At 37.6% G+C, this 7,195-nt stretch overlaps 1 long non-coding RNA gene across 1 annotated transcript; it reads left to right on the plus strand.

The window, feature by feature from the left end:
• Window positions 1-206: 206 nt before the first annotated feature.
• Window positions 207-1,123, plus strand: LOC132125811 (uncharacterized). The gene is made up of 2 exons (XR_009427200.1): window positions 207-327; window positions 431-1,123. It is a non-coding gene; the product is annotated as an uncharacterized LOC132125811 (long non-coding RNA).
• Window positions 1,124-7,195: the final 6,072 nt, after the last annotated feature.

The raw sequence follows: 7,195 nt of genomic DNA on the forward strand, positions 1-7,195 counted from the left end.
GGTCACCTTATAGACTCACTGAAAATTGAAACTTAGTTCTGTACTTCAGTACTTGATGTCTTCAGCAGGAATCAACATACTCCTACTTAGAATAGTACAAATAATTCAGCAACTCTTTAAATACTATATAACAAATGAAACAATAGTATGAAATTTTGAATGATCGACACCTGCAAATCTAACAGTAGCGCAATTTGTTCCTTCATAGATTGCCTAAGAACAATCAACAACATATTGCTACATTCCTGGAAGTCACCATTAACAAGTAGGAATATCCAGCAATAAAATTTCAGTGGAACGCATAAATACATTAGTGCACGTATACAGGTGTGTGTCTGTAAGTGTGAGTGTATCTCTTAGGCCTCAGATGTTGTCAGGTATTAAATGTGTTTTTGAAGAAAGCGAGATAATGATTTCTCTATAATTTCAGTGGCCCTGTCTTCCTCTGCACTGGTGTGATGGTGGCTGTGGCATGACCCAGACCTGCTTTGCTCCCAGTGATAAGGTCAGGATAGAGGGGAACGTTATGCAAGCAGCTAGCATGCCCTTATCTCAGCTAGCGGCTGCTGCTTCCAGCCCTCTGCAGCACCAGACTAGACTAGCCATGTCAAAGAGATCCGCCTATCAGTGGCATACAGGCTTTCCTCAGCAAATAGATACAGCAAGAGCACAGGGGAGAGCTTAATTAGGATTTTAACCAAGCAACTGAGCTCAATGACAAAATAACACAGTTTTCCATAAGCACACATGTTGAGCTAGCGGGAAGTGAGCATATTCTAAAAAGCGAAGGCTCCAAAAATTCCCTGTTAGAAAGTTGAGGTAAATGTAGCTTCTGATGGTACACTAGCTGGTTTTACATGGCCATTCACTGGTTCAAAGTGATCGACTAGACTGCTAACTTGTAAACCTGATGTCGACCTTGAACTTGGACTCTGGCAGACCAGCAATGGAAAAAAGGAACAAGGCTCGTGGTTTTCCTGCAAGGAAACCCATCTGTCTAATCATTTTTTAGATGACTGATGTAGTTGCTCAAACTAACTCAAAGCTGAAAGCATCTCTGGAACGGCTGTCTTGAGTTGTCTCAACCTCTGAGATTATGGTTTACCGATTGTCTAATGCAAACTGCAAACAAAAAAGGGAGCTTTCTTAAAACAGCAAGCTCCAACCTGATTGGCTGGCTTCACACAATTAAAAAAAACACAGATTTGATCAGTTCAGGCTGGAAACTAAGGTCCAGGTTTGCTATAATTAAAACTTAATTATCCAAAAGTCATTGTAAACCTTTTTGACAATTCCCAAGTGTTGCAAGGTTAACCTTTGTACATTTTAAATAAGGACAAGTTTATTACTGGAATGTTGAAAACAAAAATAATATTTTGTCACCACTTCACTACGGTAAGCAGGAGCTGTTAGGAAGGAAAAGAAAAAGAGATCCTGTACATTTTTATATGAGCCATTATTATGGTATTATCATGAAAAAAAAAAATATATATATATATAAAATATACATTTATATAAATTAGGGCTTGTACAGCAGAAGAATACCAGCTTTCTTGGCCTTGGCAAGACTTAAAATGGAAAGTAGCTTTTATGAATGACTCCCTAACAGCCAGTGTAAAAAGCAGCTGAAGTTTTCTTTCTCTCTGGTATTTTTGTGTGCACCTGCTTGGCACAGACAAGCCCAGGGAAGCTTGGGATCTTAACCGAACTCTAGAAGTTAAACCGTCCCCATCTGTCAGCACCTCACACAGATGCATAGCCTCTCTATCTCTGTCACTCTCCCTCTTTCTCTCGTGTTTTTTCACCACTGGCTTGGCGCTAATTCAAGTCTGTCGAAGCACACCTGCTAAATTGAGTGCGTCGTCTGACATACACAAACTCCCAAACAGCCATTCACATAACACACACTTTCACTCAGTGTTGATAATATTCTTGGATGATGTCCATACGCTATTCTGTGAGTGTGTAGCAAAACATCTATCATCTCATCTGTCGATAGTCAAGCAGATGTCGAGATGTGCATTCCCTTACAAGGTACACCAGCCAAAATGCACTTAACAGGTGTCATTCATATTTCTACGTAGCAGCGGGAGATTTTCGTTGCAAATTCTGCTCGTGTCTCCTCCTAAGAGTGATTCCATTTAAACCAGGTGCAGGTGAGTAAAATTCCTTTAGCGGCACAAAATGACCATGACAAATTGTGAGAGTTGGAAAACTTGGAACAGGTGCATAATGCGGTTCCTTTCTGTTCTTCCTTGCACTCACCCCCTATTTTTTCGGAGCATGCACAGCTTCTGTTCTGCTGTAGATAGGCGCCACCCCGGGTAGAGGACAGATGGAAATGATGTGTCCCCGCTGAGAGGTTTCTCACAGCTGTGTGCCATCCATAGTGCCATGGAATGATGACAGCCCACCAAGAGAGAGAAAGACACTTACTGTAGGTGCCATTTTTACAAACGGATTAACCCTTATAATGTTCTATGCACCCAGCCGGTATATATACAACAGTCAAACATTTAGACACACTTGACTGAACTAATACTTTTTTCATGACCTTAAAACACTTTTAGTGCCAGATTTACTAGCTTGCACCAACACAAGCCCTTTTTGGTGTTTAAAAAAACCACTGTGAACATTTACAAAACACACATAGTGAAAATAAGAGGTAAAGAAAACAAAAATTGTTATTTTTGCATTTAACTTTATTGCATGTGCATTTAATGAGTTTCCCTTTCAGATGCAAAATTTATGGGAGGGATTTAGTTTTGGAGTAAAGGTCCATTCCCACTAATGATGATAACTTTAAGAATAATTAATTAGATATACTTTATTCATCCTTATCACCTGTCTGCTCTTCATTATCTGCCCTATTTGAGTTTGAGTCCCTTCTGATCTTCCTTGTCGGTTTATCCGTTTTTGGGCTAGGCATGATGCGCATGTGTGGGTGTATCTATGTTTTTATTGTTGCCTCATTAAAAGGTTTTCAGCTCAGAGAGTCTCCTCTGGTTCAATCTCGTTTGCCTAAACTCCGTCCGGCCCAAGGGTGAAACAAAATCAATGATATTTCCTTAATTAGCTTGACTTTGCATCCAGTCTCATAACTACAATCAATACTGAAATAGAACATGAAGGCAAAAGTTATATTATGAAAATTGATTTGTGAGTGGGCTCTCAATATTGCATTGTAGAATCAAGAGTAGCTGTTTGCATAAGTATCTTTCTCTACTGATCTGTATAGATACATTCAACATAGACCATCAACAGTGAGGTCATCTAGCAAAGGTGAAATTCTGCAGAAGGCCCTCAGAGGAACAGTACAGGAGCAGAAACTAACCTTTATGTTATTACAAAAATTAATTTATGACTGAATTAATGAATTATTCTAGTCATGCTGCCTGCTGGTGACAAAATATTCTGCAAGGTTCTCTAAATGACTAAGGACAAATTAACCACATGGGCATATGCCCAGGGGCACCACACATGGCCGTATATATGTTTTAAATAATATCTCATATATTTCTCCATCCTTCAAACTAGACAAGAGTTAGCTGATAAGCAAAAAATCGAATAACTTGTTTCTGCATATTTACTATGTATTTACATGATATTTATTAAGACCTAGGTCACACTACCGATCAAAAGTTTGGAATTATTAAAAAGAAGAAATCTCTTATGCATACCAAGGCTGCATTTATTTGATCAAAAATACTGTAAAAACAGTAATATTATAAAATATTATTACAAGAATCGGCATTCTATTTTTTATGATGTATTTTAAAATGTAATTCAGTTTCAAGCATCGCAAAGCTGAATTGTCAGCCTCAGTACTTCAGTCTTATGTGTCACATGATCCTTCAGAAATCATTCTAATATACTGATTTGCTGCTCAAGAAACATTAAATATTATTATCATGGTTGAAAATCATTGTAATATCAATATCATTGTCTAATAAATGAATGTGGTTCATAAGAAAAAAAAAAAAAAAAAAAAAGATTTTCACACCATGGTTGCACTAAATTGATCAAATATGACAGTTAAGACCTTTATAAAGAATTGTAAATTTCATTCATGTTTTAAATTATTTATGTCAAATAAATGCTGTTCTTTTGAGCTTTCTATTAATCAAAGAATCATATATATATATATATATATATATATATATATATATATATATATATATATATATATATATATATATATATATATATATTAGGGGTGTAACGATACGGTATTCGTATTGAACCGTTCAGCACGAGGCTTTCGGTTCAGTACGCGGTACGCATTATGGACTGAACGGTTCGTTGGACTAATTAATTATATTTGGAAAATAAAAAAAAATTGTGAAATATAATGATATGCGTTCAACAAGGTAGCCCAATAACCCAAACGACGTAACAGGCAATGCCCCTGACACCCCCGAAGAAGAAAAAAACACCTTAACTTATAAGTTTATGTTAGGCTACTCAGTCAGGCGCTCGCTCACTCAGTACGCGCTGAAGGCTCGTTGCAAAATGGCCAATGCGTTTAACAGATCAGAAATAGAAGATCCTCCAATAACCAACAGGTCTGGTGTTTGGGTGCACTTTGGATTCCCTGCGAGCGCCTTTATGGGCCTTTCACACAGGACGCGGTATGCGCGGCGCTGCGCTATAAAACCCATTCATCTCAATGGCTTGCTCCGCGCAAGGACGTTTTGTTGCTGCGTCGACCAAAAGCGCAAGCGCAGCGGTGCGCATCATTTGCGTGCTTGCGCGCACACCGCGGTCAAAGTTCAAAATAGTTCAACTTTTGCCGCTGCGCTCTGTGATGATTACCAGCGCGACCAATAGGATCCAAAACAAGAACGGAAATCAAAATGAATGAACGGCTAGTACAGTACTGTGTGTGTCAGAATTTCCTGAGCTGTACGATACAAGTTTGAGGTAGTATAGGGACATCTATGGAAGGCATTTTCTGCCAAATTTAAATAAATAAATGAAATGATTAAAATTAAAATTAAAACCAGATTAACGATTTCATTACAGAAAACTGTACGCAAAATATGTGACAAAATTGAGAATGAAATTAAAAGATTTCATTTTCACGGTGACATACCTGTCAAATTGAAAAATAAAATGCAATTGGTGATTTCAAATTTCATTTTCAATAGAGTCTCGAGGCAAGACTGCCAATATTAAAATGAAAAGCCAAACGTGAAAAAGAAACTACACATACAGTTTTAACAAAGCTCTTTATTAATGCTCACGCAATAATAGTGACACAATTCAAATTTAAATTTTACTTGTCATTTTAATTCCTCTTTTATTTCACTGTTTTCATTTTCGTTTTCATTTTCAAAGACAACCTGCATTCAAATTATATGTTAATGAGTGGGTGTGGCTCAATTACGTTGTTACGTGGAGGAGCTATAATGGCGGTTATGGCCAGTATAGCAGCAGAATTAAACCAGCTAGCAAACATTTGGGATGATAATGACTTCATTTTGCTACGAGTTGAATCTATCTCGGATAGGGGTGCTCCGATCACGATCGGCCGATGGTTATGCGCATCTCGTCAGTAAAACCGGTTCTCTAATCAGCGGTTAATTCCATCAGGTGCGTGATTTCACATAGAGCAGCTGTTACTACACAGAGCCATTGTTAACTGAGAAGATGCGCAAATCCACGTTCATTTTCAGCGTTTATTGGCGCATCTTCTCAGTTAACAATGGCTCTGTGTAGTAACAGCTGCTCTATGTGAAATCAAGCACCTGATGGAATTAACCGCTGATTAGAGAACCGGCTTTACTGACGAGATGCGCATTAACGATCGGCCGATCGTGATCGGAGCACCCCTAATCTTGGATACACTTGGACATTTTGCAGCCGTCACAAACTCAGCAGACAACAGATTTTCCGGGGAGTCTCGTGGAGGCTCAGGCCGAGGAACTGCAGTGGGTCGAGGGTTTGACGCATGCTGGTCAGGCTGGTTGTTTCTTCCACGTTCTAATGCTGCAGCAGCTTCCCGCAAAAGCTCACTAACAGATTCGCCATGTCTCGATTACAATATATTCACATTTTAATGTCGTTTCACACATTGTTTCAACCACCATTCAACTCATGCACAATGCACACGAGACTTCGACGATTGTCTCTAGCGCCGTTACTTGAATAAGCCACACCCACTCATTAACATATAATTTGCATGCAGGTTGTCTTTGAAAATGAAAACGAAAATGAAAACAGTGAAATAAAAGAGGAATTAAAATGACAAGTAAAATTTACATTTAAATTTGAATTGTGTCACTATTATTGCGTGAGCGTTAATAAAGAGCTTTGTAAAAACTATATGTGTAGTTTCTTTTTCACGTTTGCTTTTCAGTTTAATATTGGCAGTCTTGCCTCGAGACTGTATTGAAAATGAAATGTTCATAAATAAAATAAAATTTTATTTTTCAATTTGACAGGTATGTCACCGTGAAAATGAAATCATTTAATTTCATTCTCAATTTTGTCACATATTTTGCGTACAGTTTTCTGTAATGAAATAGTTAATCTGGTTTTAATTTTAATTTTAATCATTTCATTTATTTATTTAAATTTGGCAGAAAATGCCTTCCATAGACATCGTCAGGAAAGCTGTGTCATGTAGACATATCTCCATTCAAGGAACAACAGACTATGATAGAGCTCCCGCTAAAAGTTTTTAAAACTCCGCCTACGCCATAGCGCAGCGCAGCGCAAATCGCGTTGTATCTGAAGGGCAACGCTGAACCCAGCGGCAAGCGCCGCGCATACCGCGTCCATTTCAGACAGACCGTAATTCCTGCTTTGTTCCAAAAAACATAAGCCCTATAGAGAACCAATTGAGTAAAAACACACTCAATATAAAGAGTTATAGAGTTCCATATAAAAAGTTACATCTTTGTATTTGTTCATAACTACTACAATAATATAACATTTTCATTTTTTTATAAGGAGCTGTTTTTGTTTTATACAGTATGCTGCTAAGAAAACACTATAGAAGATGGGTAAAGAATAGCTCCATCATTGTTCAATGTAAAAAAAAAAACATACTTTGTTAGTTTTAATAAATAAAACATTTTTTAAAAATCAAGGAAATTTATCTGCCAATTTTTTCTTTTTGCTGTATCTAAAACGTACCGAACTGTGACACCAGTGTATCGTATTTCATCGAACCGTGATTTTTGTGAAC

This window comes from Carassius carassius, chromosome 3 (assembly GCF_963082965.1).
Source record: "Carassius carassius chromosome 3, fCarCar2.1, whole genome shotgun sequence".
Taxonomy (NCBI): Eukaryota; Metazoa; Chordata; class Actinopteri; order Cypriniformes; family Cyprinidae; genus Carassius; species Carassius carassius.